The following is a 21995-nucleotide window of genomic DNA, read 5'->3' as shown; positions in this document are numbered from 1 at the left end:
CTATTTCACATAAATCATTTATCTTATCCATCTTTCTTACGCAAATGGTGAATTTTTCCTATCCTTAGATGACTACACTCCCATTTAGGTGAATCTATCTAGTTTTAGTCTCCTTCCATTATTTTGTCCAAATTTGTATCCTCTAGTTTACATGAATCTACTTGTTCTTAGGAAACTCAACCCTATCATTCTAAGGAAAATTCACCTTGTCATCATCCTTAATCATCTACCTTTCAAGTGTATAGTCCATCCATCCTTGGTAGAATCTAACATATTATTGGGAAAATCCACTTCCTCTTAGGTGAATCCACCTTTTCCATCTTCTCATTAATCTATTATTTGTTCTAAGAAGGACACAAAAGTGGATAGAAAACAATAGAGGAGATAGTACTCAAATAAGTACCAAGGAATTGCATTAGTGACATGTCACAAATGTGAGTTATACATGTTCCAAATTGATTGATTCTCATGAAGGAACTAAGTTATCTACAATAAATAGCCACCCAAGAAACCCATTTGCTTTAGGCAAACTATCTTCTTAGTAGTAGCTTAATTCTTGAGACACTTGATTTAGATATGATCTTGTAAATGGTGTTAAAAAGAGTAATTAGTCACCAATCAACCACACTCTTCATTTGTATATTTAAGAATTAGTTTGATCAAACCTTGATTGTAACAAGCATAACCAAATCCTCCATGATAAAGTTAACAACAAATATATTATTGCATAACCAAATCTTTGTGGTGGGTGTGTTCAACAAATATATTATTGTGTGAATTTCTTTTGTCCAAAATGTAGGAACTTGATCTACATATCCATGAAGGCATGATTAGGTCTCTATACAACATTGTTTTGTTGATGCATATATGTAGTGGTTAGTTGTTTTGTTTTAGTTGTGGATAAACCATTTTGAGTGAATTTCTCATTTACTTGAGCATTTTGCATTTAGAGAACAACTGGATGACCATTCAACAAGGGGTTTAAACTCTTTGAACTTCACAAATTCTTGAGCTTTTCTTGTCAAGCAATGTACCCACATCTTAAAGACATCAGATTATGAAAGATGATAGTCCCAAATCTGCAAATGGTTGTCACAACATAGTGAATAATGGAAATCCATAGATACATTAATGAGTAGCCCTAGATCAATACAAAGAGAGCACATGCATGCTAAGGGAGCATTGAACAAGCCTTTTTCAGGATAATATAATGGTAGTAAAAGAAATCAATAAAGAGTATAAGTTCATCCAGAACAATTCTTAGCCACAAAGATCTAAGGTAATCATAGAGGAGCTGATAATAAGTGAGTTCAAGAAGACACACTCAAGCCTTCATCACATTCCATAAAAAGAAAATCATTATTCCATATAATTGGAAGGAAATGATATATTGCAAAGATTACTATGAAGGTCTAAAATAGTAAAAGAGATGAGACTAATCTTTTATTTCTACTTACAACAGTGAAATGGTTGAGATATACTCATAGACAAAGTGAATGACATGTATGAGAACAACCTCAATAAAGGTAAAAAGGACAATAAATAGTAGTGATAGATGACAATGCATTGAATGTGCCAAGAAAAAGACGGTGGAAGCCATGGAGAAATCACTATCAAAACAAAGCCATTAAATAAAACTATGTTGGTGCAGCTTGAGAAGCATAGTAGAACAAAGAAAAAAGAACACTACTTGGTCCTTGAAAAGCATGTAGTCGCAATGATTGAAAACCACAATGACAACATAGAGGGCATGAATGTTTGGAGTATTTCCATTCTTAAGAATCTCATGATAGTCCATTATTAGGACAGGTGAAGTGCACTATGAAAGTGTCTTAAAAAGCTAATATAGCCATAAGTGATAGTGCCAATGCTTTGAGTTCAAATCCTCATGAAATACAATCATGTTTATCTCCATGCAACATTTGCCAACATCCTCCCTACGTGTGCCAAAATAGGAGCTTTGGAACAAGGTATGGACATCCATCAAAGCATAATCGAAGGGGGTTTTTTGTCAGAAATTAGTTGCAAATGCTCCAATAACAAAAATCACAAAATGGGGTAGCATACACACGGCATGTGAACTATATGATGGAATACCTCAAAGAGATGTCATTTCATGGAATTTTAAGATCGTAGGATATGCACAAAATGGATTAATTTGCAAAAAAAAACCAGTTGCCCTTGATTGCGAAAAAAAATTAGTTGCCCTTCATTGAAAAACAAAGAGTTCCTTTGATTGCAAAAAAAACCTTACCTTGCTTGTGCAGAGATCGCTCTGGCGGGGGGGGGGAGGGAGGCAAGACGGTCACCGCTTGCTTTGGTTTGCTTCCAAAATGAAAATGCGTTGTGTTTTTTTTTTTAATAAAATGCCCGAGGTTGTCGGAATTTCGACGAACACGGGCATTTTTTTTTTTAAAAATCAAATTTTCACACAATGCTCCTTGTCCGTCAGAAACCTCCGTCAAAATTTGACCCCAAATGTATTAGTGTCAGATGCTTTGAATTCAGAATTAGAGTTCAAAAGGTTCAATTTTCAGTTGTATTTTCCCCGCACTGAATTTGATACTAAAGGATTTGCAATGATACACTTTATATTCAGGGAGAATTTTTGCAATTTACCTGATTTAGAAGACTTTTGGGCAGATTGTGTGAATGAGTATGAAGTCCAAAAAAGAGCTCACCTGACACTCATAGTGAAGCAAATTTGGGATTATGGTTTGAAGATAAACACTGCAAATATTGTGGATGATGAAAATGATTTGCTTGATTCCAAATTTGTTGATGATAGGTAGCCAGGGGTAATACCAGAGATTGACTGGACAAAGAATGAGGAAGAGAAGATTCAAACTAGGACGATCTTGGTCATTTGAAGAATGGAGAAGTGGCTTAAAAAGTGAAGACCAAGAAGAAGTTCAAGGAAAGATTCTACCGCACCCACCGAGGTCTTGGTATCTAATTCTCTTGTCCCATCTTGTGCTGCAGGTTTGCAAAAAAAGGGAAAAGCAGGACAAAGAGAAAAGACAGTGCAAACCAAAGAGGAGACAACTTCTATTAGAGTCACCCGCTCAAGAACAAGAGGTGAAAGACATTCCTCGCCTGTTGATACTATAGTCATTGATCTTGAGATGGATACTAATTCAATTGATCCAATCAAAGAGCAACAAGGTCTAGTGGATGAGGGTAATAATTAGCATGAACAGGAAGCCCCAAATGAAGTTACTATTATGGTAGTTAGGGATGGAAAAGAAACTGGAACTGGCCCAGATAGGTCTCAAGTTCCTTCAGCACCAATATGGTTAGAAAACATGTTAAGAAGCAAGAAGCAAAATATTGTTCCAACCTCGATTCCAGTCGAAGATATGGTAAGTGCTTGGGAAAAACTCCTAAGGCAAAGAAGTAAAAAACCATGTCAAAGATTGATTTGGATGTAGATAGTGGAAACTAGATTGTAGAGATAACCCGTCCATTAATAGATGAGAAGATAGAGAGCCCTATAGCTCAGGACTTTATTGTTCAGAGGATTAAAATCAGAACTGCCTCTCGAGCTACAAATGTGCTTCATCTTGAAGCTTCAACAAAGAAAATCATAACCAGGACTTGGAAAGACGAGAAGGATAAACATCAGATGAAAGAGATGTTATGGAGGATGGCATATTATATTGAGGCAATCAATGATCCAAATCCTTAGCCTCTATCACAACTTCCAATGTCTTTCGATCCTAAGTCCCCTAAAAATCAGAAGACTCTGGAACAAATATAGAAATGCGGGTTGATCATAGAAACTGTGATGGAGTGGCTAGAAAGAATTTAGAAGTCTGGTGCAAAATACTTTGTTAATTTAAGAAGAGTATATAATGGGGTGAAACAAGTCATGAATGAACTGGAAGTTGAGATCATCAATTGGAAAAATGAAGAAGCAAAATGGGTGCCAAAAGCTACGCAGATGTGAGAAGTGCAAAATTATGGGGTAATGAAGTTTCTTGCAGAAAAACCTATGGCAGGTTTGGATGATAGCATTTTGTATGTGTGCCAGAATAATATTGAATGGAGAAATTCTCTAATAAAATAGGCTTATGAGGACTTCATGAAACTGACAAATCAACTTACAGAGTTATTCACCTCCATGAGAAATGAACTCATGTGCATTGGGATAAAATGTCTGATACATGATGGAAGAACCCTTGAGACAGTTGAGGTTATAACTGAATCATTCAAGGGAAAAATCAATTGTGATAGAAGCTAAGGGTTTAGTTCTGGATGACCTAAGTGTGATTGCTAAAATTGAATCACTCCTATTTTTATGCATCGGACATCTGGATAGTCACTCCGACAAAGTTGTGCAGGTTTAGAAGGAAAAAGAAGTCTAGAAACAATGAATGGCACACGTGGGATTACCTCATAACAAAATCATTCAGCACTTTGCCACTGCACATGCGGATTGAAAGAAAGAAGCATTTACCAGAACTGCATAGTAATATTTTCTGCTGATGATAGATCCTTTTACTTGTTGGTTGCAAAAAACAATTTTTTTTATATTGGTTTCACTGACTTTGCGGTGCAAAAGTTGTTGGCTTTCCATGTTTCTCGTTTTAACTGTTGACCAGGTTGTGGCTATATATTTATGTTTTTGAGACTCTAGAAAGGTTCGAAAAAATGTGATTTTTTGAGGGTAGGTAATATTTGTGTTTTTCTTTAAGGAATTGGTAGAATCTGGAATGATTGATCAATCAATATAAGTTATGGTGTTATCTTTAAATTTGGATGTTTAACGAATAGCAATATTTCCTTAGAAGTTTGTGTAGACGTATAAAAATGACCATATTCCCAAATGAATATTTTATGTTCATTCCTCTATTTTAGTTAAATTTAATTTAACTAAATCACCCACATTCCAATATTTAATTAAATCCTATTATTCCTCGCCCACTTGCATTTTCCTACATCTCCCACTTGCATCCTAAATCCCCTTCCTAAATTCTTCTAGAATCCATCTAATCCTAATCAATCAGCCCAAACCTATTCATTATCCCCTTTCCCTAAATTTGAGGAGGTCACTTCTCAAATTTGGAGTAAAGTCTTGAAAATGCATTAAAGCCTTTATCCATTCAACAAGATAACTTGTTGAATGCCCCCAAATTTGGAAGGACTCTTACAAATTTGTCCCCAAAGTCTTCAAACCATTAATGGTTAACTAACCCTTAGTGGCATGGTTAGAGACATTTTGACTTAGAACTTAACCTCCATCTAACCCAAGAGTCTCATCAAGCATTTATTGCTTTGACCATGGTTATCCCTTTAACCTTTGCACGAGAGTTTATCCTTTCGGTAAAAGCTTTATCCATTGGATAACCCTAACCTAACCTTAACCCTTACCTCCTAAGGTAACCTTCATGTCTTCTCAAGAATTTAATGCTTCTTACCTCTCCTCTCAACCAACCTTATGTTGACAATTGTCACCATTTCATTGGTGAAAATTGAAAACATGGATTCACAATTTTCAATCTTGACCCTTGATCAACTCTTTCAATCTTGACCATCCATTGCACTATTTTTACTATAAATAGAGCTCCCATTCTTCCATTTTAGAGATCCATGCAAGCATTTAGTATCTCATTTATGCTCAATTTTATCAATAAATTTAGTCTCTCTTTGCAATAGGAATTAATCTAATAAGCATTTTAGACTATTTCCTTTATCATTAGTTTAAATCATTAGCTAGCATATCATGTTAGGATAGTATTTATACTAACCTTGTCATCTTATAATCTAGTTTAACTCATTTATAGAATCATGCATAGATAGGATGAATTCATGTTAAAATCAATCAAAAGCATCCCTCGTTCTTGCATTTGTCATCCCTAAACCACTTTGCTCAATAATCTGAGAGAAAAGGCATTGGTTTGAGGGACCTTGTGAGATAGAGAACCATGGAACCAACCTTGGGAAGTTGAGTCATCCTTCATGACTCCATAACTTGCACCAAGAAGTCTTGTGAGTGTGTGAGCAAGCCTCTTTGAGCTTCATTTTTCACATTTTAAGTTTCATTGACCCACTTTTCCCGCATACATTTTTGGCGCCCACCGTGGGGCTCTACCCCATTAATCAAATCGGTTTTTAAAAATAATCACTTTTGCAGGTACGCGGGAAACATGAATCAGCACGTAGGGAACATCCCTTAGCGCATCTGGTGAACATTTTAGCGCATCCAGTGCACTATTTAGCATGTGGAGTCTATTTTATAGCACGTGCAGTCTTTACCTTAGTGCATCATTCCCACTAATATTTTCCTGTAGGTCTCGGTATGGGAGAAAAACAGAGCAGCACATCCGGAAAATAGCTTAGCACATCGGGTCTGTCTGATAGCACATCACAGTCATCTTGTAGCGTGTACAGTCTATTTTGTAGCTCATCACAGATAGAGGCAAAAACTGAAATTGTAACCGAGCCTAAAAATAGACTTGTTGAAGTCCACAAGAGCCTGTATTTTTTTTTAACTATTTTGGTTGGTATTTTGCAAGGTCTTTAACATTTTTTCTTGAAGGGAGGAGCATAGTTTTACTTTTAGAGTTACACTAATTTAAGTTTTTACTAACTTAGTTGAGTTAGTTAAAATTTAAAGTCATTTAATTCTCATGGGGTAAAATTGAACTCACCTTGTTTACGATATAAAAAGAACCACAAAAACAATCTTTTTGCTTTTCCTAGAAAAACAAAATCTTCAAATGGGGTCTTAAAAAGAACAACTTAATTTTCCATTTTTGCAATCAAAAAGAGGTTAAAAATAACTTCACCATCCTTTGGTGCATAAAAGGATCCATTTTTAGTTTTTGCAAAGTAAAGAATCACACCAAGTCTCAAAATGTCTTTTTCAATTAAAGAGGGAAAATCTTCCCCTTTCAATCGATTTCTTTTGTTGACAAAACATCATGTTCATTTTGTTGACCAGGTTCCTTTTCAATAGATCAGAAAATCATTTCCTTGAAAAAGTTAAAAAGAACACCATGTTTTCATGGAGCAACATCTCCATATAGGATTAAACAAATCATTGCTTTGAAGGGCTAAAAAGAACAACTTGATTGCCTTGTCTCGAAAGTGGAAGGTATATGCTCTCCCCTTAATTGAGTGATCAAAAATCCAAACCACTCTTAAGCTTTATGTACTTCAAGCATTTACATCCTTTAGCAGGCCTGCCTTCCCGAGGGGTTGAAAAACTCTTAAAGTCATTCTTTGGCCGGTGTGAAGGGAATGACCTAAGTGAGGAACGGCTTTGAAGCCAAGTATTCCAACCCTCTATAATCAAAAGTGGAAAGTGACGAAAGTCCTTTCAACGGTTGCATGGAGTGATTAACCTTCCCTCCAGTATCCTTGAGATACGTAAAGCCTTTGTTCTAAAGGTTGGGAAGCCTCCTGAGGGATTTTATCACTGACGGCCAAACAGGAAGCTTGATTAAGAACCTTAGCATAGAAACTTTGAGCTGAGTCAGTAACCAGAAATTTGTAATATCATAGTGCAAGGGTGGGGAAGAATCCATCCCCAAGATTGCTCACCATATATCTCCCAAAATAACTACTCAATTGTGAAGCAATTCACTTTGGGATAATTTCTCGCAAAATGCAAAAAAATGGGCACCCCCTAGGGGGTGACACAACTATTTGAGCTGACGGAGTATCGAGACTAGTGGGCTATGATATTGCTTATGACCCTTGAATAAAGAGTCTAATTGAAGTGCATGTTGTCTCTAAACCTATTGAAACATTGGGGATTTGAACACATCCTCGCGAAAAATACACTCATTGTTTCGATTAAGCAAAATGGTTGTCTCTTTGGTGTCATTCTTTCATGTGTTACTTCAGAAAATCATCTATCAGCACTAAAAACTCAAGGCAAAATTCTAAAATTGCAGAAAAACAACCAAGTCAATGTATTTCAGGGCAGTTTAGCGCGTAAGAGCAACATCTTAGCATGTAGCGACCATCTTTTAGTGCATTAAACCTTATCTATAGCGCGTCAAGTCTTAACAACAGCATTTCACCAAGATATAAAAAACCAAGCAGTAGCAGTTAGCGTGTCTTGCCAACAGTTTAGCGCATAAATGCAACAGCTTAGCGTGTGTAAGCCAAACTTTAGCGCGTAGGGTTTAACTGTTAACGCATAGGCGGCTCATATTAGCATGTGAACTTTTGAACAAAAGTTGAAACAGAGTTAAACAGTTTTAACCAATTGGCGCATTGAAGCATCAGCTTAGTGCATGGGGTCTTTTCATTAGCGGTTTGAGAACATTCTGTACCATGTAGCATCCCTATTTCGGTGCATAGCCAAAACCAGAAAAATAGGGGGCAAAAGAGAGGTAAATTTTGAAAATTTTGAAAACAATTTCGAAAACTTTCCTTCATCAGCCTGAACTTCATCAAATAGAAAAACCAAAAATAGAGTAACAAAAGTTATTTCTACAAGCAAATTTCCATCAAGCAATGTTGTCTCAAATCTGAAACTAGTCACAAGATAAACATATTTCTCCTATCAAAATTGGGAAACATCATCACAAGTGGCAAATAGGTCCTTTAAATCAAATAGATTTCTATCCCAAAACACACTTGTTTAAAACTCCAAGTTGTCAAATCAAGTTTCCATATGAGGAGACTTTATTCCATATCATTTGACACACTTTGTCTTGAGGGGGCATCTAAACCTTCATTTTGATAAAGTAGAACTTGAGTTTCCAAAACAAGCTAAACTAAATCCCAAAACAAATCAAAGGAAACCATTCATCGCTTGTGCATGACTAATCCTCATATTCTGAGAAGAAAGAATATTTATCATAACACTAAGTTGAAGAAATAGCAACCGAGTTCTTTGATACTTACCAAAAGAAATAAATTTTTATACATCAATCGTCAACTCTTCAAATCTCATTGAACATTCCCTCCTCATATATGATTATATCTTCAAAACAAAACAAATACATTTGACAAGGAACCATTAAGGAGTAGAGCATTCTGTCAGAAGTCCGCATTCAATCAACAAATAAATCGTGGATGGAAGATCAATCTGGCACTCTTTACCGAAGAGTGCATCACTTATAACATACCCCAAGTCGAACCACCAACCCCTAAACAAAATATTGAAGGAGAGTTCAATCCTTTTATCACAGAGAGCTTCTACTAGATTCCCACTATCACCCACTCTTAGCGAAACAAACGAAGTGAAATGCAATCAGAATCTAGCATGAATCAGAGATTATCAAATCCTTTTGAGCATCCAAATCTAGAGGACACCAAAATTTCTGAAGAACTTCTTCAAGAATGTCAAGAAAGTGATTCATTTCAAAAACGTGTGGAAAGACTCATGGAAAATGACAAGGAAAAATATTTACTCATGCTCACAAGCAAAGGAGTTAAACTTCTACAAGACTTAGACGTGGACATTTTTACAACTAGCTCTCGACATTATGAATATCAAGAAAGAAAAGAGAAGAAGAAGCTCGTGATCCTGAGAAAAACCTCCCTGAACAAAATATACCAGAACAGGACTTGCCTGAACAAAACATCCTAGAGCAAAACATCCCCAAGAAAAACATACCATTCCATACCCCATTTCAGCCTAGAATTAATGCAAGGGAAGAATTCTTCCCTCAGCAAAGTAATGCACCTTTGATTGCTCTTACTCAACAAATGCAAATGTTACAAAGACAAATGCAAGACATGCAACAAGGGACAACAATACGGTATTCATTACCTGAAATTTGTCCTTATCCGTTTGACAGAAGATTGAACATGGTACCCTTTCCTCCAAACTCAGACGCTCCCAAATTTGAGAAATATGATGGAAAAAGTGATCCCCGTGATCATGTTCGATAATTTTGTACAATGAGTCTTGAATTTTCTCATGATGATACCTATTTAATGAGGTTATTCCAAAGAAGCTTGGGAGGGCAAACAATGGAATGGTTATCCAAAATCACACCTCCCATCAGATCCTTCGATGAGCTAGTCAACAAATTCATAACTCAATATTCCTATAACATTCAACATGCTATCACCATGTTAGACGTCTGTAACACCAAACAGAAAAACAATGAAACATTCATGGTATTCCTTCAACATTAGTGACCTATGGTTTCAAGATATCCTCGAGATGTGCCTAAAAAGGAAAAGATGGAAATTTTCATCGATAACTTGAACAGTGAGATGAGTTACAGACTCAAACTCCAATGCATACCATCTTTTGCTAAATTGATTGAGAATGGCATCCAAGTAGAAGAAGCGTGTGTAAAAAAGGAACATTGAAATTTTTCAAAGAAGGAGCAAGGTCATCCAATTACAACAACCACAACAACAACAACTTGGACAAATCCAGATTCTGGACTAGAAACAAAAACAATGGAAATGAAGGAGGAAATGAATCCAATGATCCAAAATCAAAGCAACCCGTGCTTGCATTATCAGGTAATCCTCAAGCTACAAAGAATCCCAAAAGTGCTAACCCAAGCACTAACACTTATGCACCAAATACCAATCAAGATCAACCAAACACCAACAATATCCAAAACAATAACCCCAATCAAGGACCTAATCCAAACTCACGGGGTAATGCAAACAACTTTCCAAAATGCATTTACACACCACTAGGGCAATCACTGGAGTCAGCATTCAAAGAACTCCTAGAAAACAAAATTATCTCTTTACCAGCAATCAACAACTTTGAACCACCAATCAAACCACCCTAGTGGAATGAATCACACTTTTGTGATTTTCATAGCAACAAAGGTCATCAAACAAATGATTGCATGAGGCTAAAAAACATTGTTCAACACATGATCGATAGAGGTGATTAAATGGTCGATGGTCTCAAGACAAATGGTAACCACGGAGCTTTAAAAAATCCTCTTCCAAACTATAACAAGGATGGAGCTTCAACCTCAAATGATACACGTGGAGCTCATATCAATCACATCTACAATAACACCATCAATCATATATCAGTTGAGGACAATCAAGTCAACATTATCACAATCAAGGACCGGCGTGAACATGAATCCATCAACGTAACAACCAAAGCTCAAAAATATGTCTTGAAGGGACATACGTCAACAAAAAACACCATGCCCAAAATTCAATATGATCTAGTCAATCAACTACGCAAAACTCCAGCTCAAATATCTATACTTGAGTTGCTAAAACTTTTGCCAAAACACAAAGACATATTGGAACAAGCGCTATTGGAAACAAATGTACCTCAAGATCTGGATGCTGACAAACTCCAAACCATGGTGGCTCATATGACAAGGCCTCATAACCTCACTTTTTTGAGCATGATAATATCTCATTGAGTCATCCACATAATACTCCACTCCATATTGAAGTCATGGTCTATAAACACTGAGCTAAATGAGTATTTATAGATGGAGGAGTTGGACTTAATATTTTTACCTTAAAACTTATATGTGCATTAGGCTTCTCTAAAGAGTCTATTGATCCACCCAAGAAGATCACCATAAAGGCATATGATGATGAGGAAAGATCATCTAAAAGAACAGTGGTGTTGCCAATTCAGGTAGGACCGATACAAAAGGAAACTATGTGTCAGGTCTTAGACATAGACCTCACATACAATATCTTGTTGGGTCAACTCTAGATACATGAAATGCAAGCAGTACCCTCTACATATCACCTGTATGTTAAATTCCCCTACGATGGGCAGGAGGTTTCTATATCAGCTGATCATAATCCATTTCAGCATTGTAATGCTATGGGCGCAACCCAAGACAACTTGGTTCCGCATAATAGAGAGAAACAAAATGCATCAACACCAGATCTTCAACACGAAAAGTCTACATCACAGTCTATGGATTTCAAGCAGAAAATGAAAATCAAAGAACAAGGCATGGGAGAATATTCTTTGGAACCCATGTGTTTGGCCAACTTGCCAACATCACCTAGATCTCATGGATTACCTACAACATCAACACATCAAGCAACACAGCCCATCACCAAGTTTGATGGTACATTTATCCAACTCGGCACTCTAGCACATGAATCCGAGGAAAAGGACATCCTTAGTTGGCTATACAAAGATGAGGAAGAAGATAGAGCAGCTACTATGGAAGTAGCTATACCAACACACTTATATGGAAAAGGCTACTTAATCATGCAGCAAATGGGATACAATGGCAAAGGACCTATTGGTAAGCGTCAAGAAGGTGTCACAGAACCATTGGATCCTCTTTCACAATTCGGTAAAGACAAAAGGGGCTTGGGATTTGAACTCTCTACTACCAAAGAAGGAACCACACAAACATCAAAAACCTCAGTGGAAAGCAAAGAAGAAGTACAAGGAAGACTCCTGGTAGGAGGCACTATTTTAGTCAGCAGAGAACATACATAAGGAATGAAAATATCAAGAACTAAAGCACCATCAAGAGAAGCCCATCATTCTAAAGAAGGCGGCACCTTGTGCAGAGGTACATCATATTCAAGAACTAATATCTAACAAAGAGGAATCACCTTCTGATTGTATTATTCCTCCTTGAGCAGAGACAGTATATGAACAAATGCAAAAAGTAGAAGCAGGATCTGACACAGAGTCAGAGAAAACTATCCAACTTGTATCAATCATCAAAAACCTGTTCTCACCCTACAACATACCAGTTCACAGCATTGATAGAATCTGGGATGATACCTCTGAGATAGATTCAAATGAATATGAATGGGGCAGCTATGATAATATTACTAAAGATATTTGTACCAATGACAATAATACACTCATCTCTCAAGAAGAATGCAACACAAAATCTAGACCGCTTGAATTTGGTCCACAAAATATCTATGACGCCAAGGAAAATGAGCAGCGACATTATGAGCAATTCTATACAGAAAATGATACCATCGAAGACCTCGACAAAATCCTTGACTTCTTTAACACCCAAACCAATCATGATGAAACCTCTATGCTGACACTTACCACAATCAAACTTGATCCACCTAATGACTCCTTACCACTTGTCTTTCCTGACCTCATAGACTGGGATGAACCTGAAACTCATGATATACCAATTTTCCCGAATGACGAACCCATTATCCATTACTTATGTACCGTTAACCCAGAAACAGACTCTACCAATGAACAAAGTAATGATGTCTGCAATCAAGAGAGTTCCAAGTCTCTTAGTCGCAAAAATGAGCTAAATAAAGGATCTACTCCTGAAAACCAGTCAATGGCAGCACTAGATCACAAAAAAGTAAAAATAAAGGATGCATCTGAGGGTGAAAACCTTTTTAAGGCACCTAAAGATGGGAGACTTGACACTCTTCCTGAACATTATCATGAGTGATCACCCATATTGATTGAGCCCACTCAATCAATCAACATTGGTACTACAGAAGCAGCCAAAATTATACACCTTGCAGAATCTCTAACAGAGGAAGAAAGATCAGAATTTATCAAATTTTTTGAAGAAAAGCAAATCAACTTTGCTTGGTCATATGTCGATATGCCTAGGATTGATCCATAATTAATCATGCATAATTTATCCATTGCTCGGGGAGCTAAACCATTCAAGCAAAAACTAAGAAAGATGAATCCATAGGTAGCACTCATGGTCAAAGTTGAACTAAAGAAACTATTAGATGTCGGATTTATCCAACCCATCAACTATGTTGAATGGATCTCCAACATTGTACCAGTATCAAAACTAAATGGCAGTATTAGAATATGCACTGATTTTAGAGATGTCAACAAATCTTGTCCAAAGGATGACTTTCCTTTGCCCAGTATCGACATAATTGTAGACCTCACAGCAGGCCATGCAATGCTATCACTAATGGATGGTTTTTCAAACTATAATCAAATCAAGATAGCCCCAGAGGATCAAGATAGAACAACGTTTACCTATCTTTGGGGAGCGTACTATTGGAATGTCATGTCTTTTGGCTTAAAGAATGCAGGAGCAACTTATCAATGAGAAATGATGACAATCTTTCATGACATGATGCATACCTTCAAGGAAGACTATGTGGATGATTTACTAGCTAAATCCTTCACTAGAGCAGAACATTTGAGCATCCTAACAAAGATTTTTGACAGATTGGAGGAATTCCAGGTTAGGCTTAACCCTAAGAAGTGTGTCTTTGGGATTACATCAGGTAAGTTACTAGGCTATATAGTTTCAGCTAAGGGTATTGAAGTGGATCCAGCAAAGGTACAAGCCATTATGGAGATGCCACCACCAAAGAACATCAGCTAGCTTAGATCTCTACAAGGATGACTCCAATCAATCCAGTGATTCATCGCTCAATTAGTAGATAAAAGTCTCCCATTCAATCATCTGCTACATAAAAATGTACAGTTCAAATGGGAAGCCAAATGTGCATAATCATTCTATCAAATCAAGCAATACTTGATGAACCCAACAGTTCGAGTGCCACCAATAGCAAGGAAGCCACTCATTCTCTACATTTCAACAACAGACATATCACTGGGGGCATTGTTAGCACAAGAAGATCAACAAGGCAAGGAACAAGCTATATACTACATCATCAAGACATTGAACGGATATGAACTCAACTATACATTCATTAAGAAAGCTTGTCTAACAGTGGTATTTGCCTCTCAAAAATTTAGACACTACATGCTAGCTCACACAATAAAGTTGGTATCAAAGATTGATCCTCTCAAATATTTACTCAGCAAAGTAGCTCTTAGAGGCAAATTGGCTAAGTGGGTCATGATCCTCAGTGAATTTGATATTCACTACATAGAGCAACAAGCTATCAAAGGACAAGCAATTGCAGATCAACTGGCAAAAGCACCACTACCTAGAAAACAAACTATGGAGATCGAGTTTCCGGACAGGGATGTTCTTGCTATCTCCACACAACAATGGACCTTATATTTTGATGGATCCTACATGCAACATGGCTCAAGTGCTGGCATTCTGTTCATCACTCCTCAAGGACACACTATACCAAGATCATATCGGCTTATGTTTCCATGCACAAATAACATTGCTGAATATGAGGCACTGGTTATAGGCATCAAAATGGCCATAGAATGGAGAATAACTGAGTTAAAAGTCTACGGAGATTCACAACTAGTCATCAATCAAATCAACAATGACTATCAGACAAAGGACGACAAGCTGCTACCATACAAGCGAATGGTGGATGATTTCAAGCAATATTTTATACACATCACCTTTGAGCAAATACCAAGATTGGACAACAGAGCAATTGATGCAATGGCTACTATCGCTTCACTACTGCAAATTCTAGAGCAACAAAGTCGTTACGAGTTTTTGGTAGAGCAACTGTTCTCCCCAGCCTATGACCACTCTGAATCCCATGTTATCTATGCCTTGACTAGTTTTGACTCTCCGTTATATGGACCGATCTACGAATATCTTAAGAACAATATCCTACCCATTGACTTTTCTTGAAACCAAAAATGTAACTTTATCTAACAAGTCGCCCATTATACTCTTACCATTGATACTTTGTACCATCGAGGTCTAGATGGTACTCTTCTTCGTTGCCTTGATCGTAATGAATTTGACTCCGCTTTACACGAGCTTCATGAAGGTATCTGTGGCACACATTCAAGTGGTACTACTCTGGCTAAAAAGCTTCTAAGAATGGGATATTATTGGCCAACAATGGAAAAAGACTCTTACCACTTTGCCAAAAAGTGTCCTAAATGCCAAATTCATGGAAATCTTATACATGCACCAGCATAGGAACTGCAGCCATTCACAACATCCTGGCCCTTTTGTCAGTGGGGACTAGACTTAGTCAGAAAAATTCATCCTTCATCTTCAAATGGACACAAGTTCATTATCACTACAATGGAATACTTTACCAAATGGATAGAAGCAGTCCCCATGACCACAATGACTGGGAAACAAATTGCCTCTTTTATCCTTAACTATCTAATCTGCAGATATGGCATTCCAAGTTCCATCATCATAGATAATGGATGACCTTTCAAAAACCAAGATGTATGAGAACTATGTGAAAATTTCAAAATCCATCATTGTTTTTCTACACCTTACTACCCACAGGGGAATGGTCAAGTAGAAGCATCCAACAAAACAATATTGAAAATCGTAAAGAAAACAGTGAATGATGCAGGCAAAGATTGGCATATACAACTCAATCCAGCACTTTAGGCATACAAAACTAGCATCCGCACACCTACAGGAGCTACATCATATTCATTGGTATAGGGATCAGAAGCAATTTTACACTTGGAGGTAGAAATTCCATCTCTCAGAGTCTCTTTGAAAGGCTTAATCCCAGATTAAGAGTATCTAGTTAACCGACTACAAGAGCTTGAACTTCTAGATGAACGATGCCAACATGCCTACACTCATCTTAAATCATATCAGCAACACATGTGCATGAGCTACAACCACAAGGGTATTCCCGGGATTTTTAAAATTGGAGACCTAGTACTCAAAGAAAATCCTAGAAATCAGCAAGATCGGGAAAAGAAAGGGAAGTTTGAACCTAACTGGTTAGGTCCCTATGTCATCATATTAGCCTATGGATCAGGCACCTATCAACTAACAACTTCAAAAGGAGATGTTCTCGATGAACCAACTAACAGCATCCATTTGAAGAAATACTACACTTGAGTAGTCTAAATGCACGAAAAAGTAAAAAAATCAAAAAAATCAAGAAAAAGAAAATAAAAGGGTACAATGAAAGCAACTAGTGAAAACCTAGCAATAGGAGATATTTGTGAGAGGAAAACTCCTCTATCTATATCCATACCATTATATCCACAGTCAATCACTATCGGCCATCACCCAACGTTTTTATCACACTATCCATCCAGGACTTACTTAGCATAGTCACTATCCTGGTTTATCTACATATCCTTTCACCACATCTCACCATGGTTTGGTAATCACTATACATATCCACATCAAGAAGTACACTTGGCTAGGGGCAACATTGATCCAAACTTACAGCACAAACAAGCCATCAAAACTGGTCGCAAACTCAGACCGTCATATTCAGCAAAACAACACAATCACAAAAGCAAAACATTAACAGGATTCACAAAATACGATGGATGATTTTCTGAAGTATCAAATGTTGCATCTAGTATAAAGTTTTGACTATTTTTGCACTTGAACTTTTTGAACTATTGGATCCTCTATATTTTCTCAACAAATGCGAAAATATTTTCTTAGTTTTCTGTCTGTAAGGCGATCATTTGTACTGTGTAAATACTTGTCTTAAGACGTGATTCACATCACTGAAGACATGAATCCACTTTACGCATACAAATGGTCTAATCTTGTATGTTTCTATGCAATCCGCACTCCAGTCATCCTGGTTTGATTATACCTTGACGCTTGTACTATCTTACAAAAATCAAAAATCATGTAAATTTTTCTCAGGTCATTATGGTTCAATTATACCATTATGCTTGTATAAATTTTCAACATATCCCAAACAAATCAATGCTCAATGATGATACATACAAAGAAAGCAAACAACATGTGGCTATACAGGGACGACAAATGCAGAATGAGGATGCTCAAAAACAATTAGTTGCATATCATTTTCACACATCTCATTTTCAAGATATATCTCACAACATATCATTTTCATACATCTCATTTTCAAGATACATCTCACAGCATATCATTTTCATACATCTCATTTTCAAGATACATCTCACAGCATATCATATCATACGTCTGTGAAGCGGAAAATCGCAGTCGAACCCTAGTTGGTCTCCCCTCTTCTAACTCCGAGGAGAGAGAAGGGAGGTTCGCTAGGATTCGATGGGTTTTCACTTAGGCGGAAGACTTTACATTCAAAAGAGGGGTTGAAACTCATAAGATTCAATCCCACACAATGTAAGGTTGGATGCTAAATGAATTTCAAGGGTTAGAAAAGCAAGGCTACCCTCTTTTGTAAAGAATGTTGTTAAGGAAATTAAGCTAAGCATGCATAGAAAGTCATAAAGATTCGCTTATAAACTGAGTTTAGGTTATAGGATGAAGCTGCGGACCTGGAATTAGTAGTAGAATGTCGATACGGCGCTGTCCTGCAAATTTGAGAAAAAGTTGTCGGGACAATGGCGCCCGGCGCCACGGTCCTCCGAAAAATCCGCGAAACGAAGGGGGATCGGTTCGTCTCTACACAAGGATTCCAGATCTTCAATCTCAGCCGCGTACCTGCAACCTACACACAGAAAAGTGAAGACGATTGGGGGGTTAGGGATTAGGGGTTTGCCTTTAGGTCAAACCCCAGTTTTGGAATTAACCAAGAAATGAGCAAGTGCTGTAAATGTAAATGTATGTAAAACAAGTACTAATACCTTGTTCTAAGGATGTTTGTATCCTTATGTGCGAAGGTTTAGATGTTGTATGTTGTATGTTGTAGCATGTAGTATGTGATCTCCTCTTCAATGGTTGAATCCTTGACTTGAATGCAACACTTAGCCTTGAATGGAGACTTGGAAGGAATGCTTGAATGCTTGAATGCTTGAATGCCTGAGTATAATTTCCACGCTTTGTACACATATCCTCTTCATATGCCCAATGAGAGAGAAAATGTAGTTTATATACTTGTCAATTAGGGCTGATAGACTGATTTTCCCGACCTTAGGCCGACCAGGGAAGTATATTTCCAAATTGCAATCAAAAAGACCCGATATCACTTAGGAAACCGGGCCCAAAATAGGACCCAGGGACCAGGGCGCTGGGCGCCATGGTCCTGGAGGACCAGGGTGCTAGGCGCCCTGGTCCTGAGGGACCAGGGCGCTGGGCACTCTGGTCCCACCTCCGGGACAGCGGGGTGCAAGGAGGTTCAGGCCAATGGTGCTTGAAAAATGCAGTTTTCAGTGTCGTGAGCAAGTTTTGGGGTCTCCATTCAGGTTGCGTGTTGCGTCGCTATCGTGAAGACCGAAATGCAGTCGAAATTGCAAGTGTCGCAATTTTAGGATGCTACATTTAGCCCCCACTTTAGCGGGAGTATGTATGCTCATACTTCCAGTAAAGTACAAGGAAACAACGTTGAAAGACTTTCACCACGTCAAGGAGGCAAGATACACCGAGCCCCCAGTGGACTAAGGATCTTATGACTTCGATTGATAAAGTAAAAGGGAAGATCACGAGGAAGAACCATGACTGTCAGTAGTAAGGTTCCCTCACTATGAGTCATGCAAAAGAAATACCAAAAATCTTCAAGACAAAGCTAAGTTTGCCAAGAAATTTTCAAGTATCTTTGAAAGGATAGACAGGGTGTATGCCCCCCTACGTTAAAGCGATCGCACACGCCTCAACGGGGGTGATTGTTTTAACGTAGTGATACACATAAGAAATGAGAAAGGAAAAGGAGCACGTTATCGCAAAGATTTAGCCCCCAAGTGTGAGATAAACCCAAGGATAATAGACACAAAACATAAAGCACGAGGTGACTTCACTTTCCTCGGGGTCAGTATGCTGTATGATAAGTCATGTATATATATCATATGTATGTATGCATAATTGTTCTTCATTCCCCAATCAAGGAAGGTCACCTAGAAGAAGGGAACACATGTGTCTTTTGAGTCAACATGAGAGAGATCGAGAGATCTCAATGCTTTGCATCATCCTCAAGTAGACAACACTAAGGACAACAAATAGAAGAATGAGAATAACATATAGAAGAAGTAACAAAAGAGAGGGGGAGAGAGTCTACTATGCTAATGTAACTAGTCTAGCATGTCATCTACCCCCCGATCTTGTTGATCCATGTTTCGGGAAGGCAGGGAACACGCTAGAGGAGGAACATCCAACACAGCAGATGGAGCTATCACAAGATCCAAACAAGGGCTATGTTCATGTTCCGAGCCACATTGTTCTTGTCTAGGAGCTAGGATAAGTGCTTTAGAAAATTCGTTAGATAAATGGTTATCAACATCAACAAGTTCATATTCACTATCAGAAGCAAGAGGAGTAACATTTTCATCTGTATCATCATCAAGATTTATAAAAATAGGATCTTTAACTCGCACAGGATCAAGACCATCATGCATCTTATGTTTAGGAGATTTAGGCTCAATGTCCGGCTGAGGAGAAAATGGAATAATGCTTGTTGAAGGTGTTTTTGGAGATTGTAAAGTTTGAGCAGCAGCTGCTTGAGCCCTAAGACGACGCTTTCGTCGGCGTTCCCGTGCAAAACGATTACGTCTAGTCTTAGTAGGAAGTGTAGAAGATAGAGGAGGAGGAATGTTCTCATCCTTATCACTTGGATGTTTAGGTTGTGGTCTCTTAGGTTGGATAATAGGAGAAGAAGAAGGTCTCTTCTCTCTATAAAAAGAAGGAGGAGGAACTGCTCCATATAAAGGAGGAATTTTTGGTTTAGGAAGAAGACCAAGTCCATCATGACGAGGAGGTATAGGTCTACCTTTAGAAGATTTATTAGGTATAGACATAGTCGCATCCACAGGGACGGGTTGGGAATCTTCTTGGGGAAAGACATTAGTTTTGTCTTTCAAAGAAAGAATTTCCTTCTCAAGAATGATAGGAATGTCAAGTTTAGGTGTTCTAGGTTCACTTAGAGATAGGATCATATATGTTTTCCACTTTTGATAAGATTTGAAAAGATGATCACTTCGCGGAGGAAGAGATTGGAATTGTTTAGGCCAAAAGTAATCAAGAGGAATGCTAGAAGTTCTTTCGGCTGGTTTAAAGAGACTATGATCGACAGTAACAACTTCACCATTATGGGGAAATTTTAAACACTTATGAATAGGAGAAGCAATAGCTTTCATGGAAGATAGCCAAGGATAGCCAAGCTTCACACGAAATTGTTCGGAAGAAGGAATAATAGCAAAGTTCACATCAAGAGATTTATTATGGACCTCAATAGGCAATGTAATAGAACCAATTGCAGGAGAAGAAAATGCATCAAATAATTTCACAATCACATCTGTTTTGTCATATATCACTTGATTCAATTGCAAAGTAAAAAGAAATTCTTCAGTAATAACATTAACCATGCACGAAGGATCAATAAGCACTCCACGGCAAGGTGTATTTTTGACTTTTGCAACTATGTATAAAGGACCATCAGGTGCTCTAATGGTTTCACTAGAATCAAATGTGATGGAAGATTCTTTAGGGATTTCTTGCTGCTCTACAAAGTTAATCACATTCGGAGTCATAGACACAAGACCATCAGATGAGAAAGAGGAATCATTAGCCTCAATCGCATTAGAGGTATGAGAGGTATGAGAAGGTAATGGATCAGTAAAAATCTAAAGATTTTGGTTAGGAGGAGCTACAGATGTGTTGCCTTTATCATTCACTCCAGAAACAGAAATAGTATTATTATCAATCAAATCTTGAATTTTACCCTTTAAAGAAAAACATTTTTCAGTATCATGCCCAGGCTGACGATGAAAGTGACAAAAAGATTTGTGATCAAAATAAGGTGAAGTAATCTTTGCAAGATCAATTTGTCTTATAGGAGGAAGAGTAAACACATTTTGTTCCAATAACTTATTCATAATACTATGCAATGATTCATTCAAAGGAGTATACTTTCTTTCTTTCTTGAAAAATTTAGAAATAGGAGGCACACCTGATGCTGCATTCACATTGTTGTTGATGATGTTTTGATTGAATTTGATGGAATCTCTGTTCGGTTTAAACTTCCCAAATGGTTGTTGACTGCTATCACCCTTATCACTCGGAGCCATAGGATGTGATTGTTCCATTTGACTCACAGTCAGTTGATAATTGTGAAGAGTGGCACACAACTGTTGGAAAGAAGTAAACTCAGAAAATAGAAGTTTGTCTCGAATATCTTTTTGCAAATTAGAAATAAAGATTCTTTGAATATCATTATCAGGCACTGGAAAAGAAATTTGAGCATACAAATGCTTATATCTACCAATGAAATCAGTCACTTTTTCTTTAACACCTTGTTTACAATGCATTAAATCAATCAAAGTAACTTTAGGACTTATATTGTTTTGAAATTGTTGAATG

Source organism: Cryptomeria japonica, chromosome 1, assembly GCF_030272615.1.
Source record: "Cryptomeria japonica chromosome 1, Sugi_1.0, whole genome shotgun sequence".
NCBI classification, from domain to species: domain Eukaryota; kingdom Viridiplantae; phylum Streptophyta; class Pinopsida; order Cupressales; family Cupressaceae; genus Cryptomeria; species Cryptomeria japonica.
The sequence above is the reverse complement of the archived record's forward strand: the minus strand, read 5'-3'. Positions refer to the sequence as shown.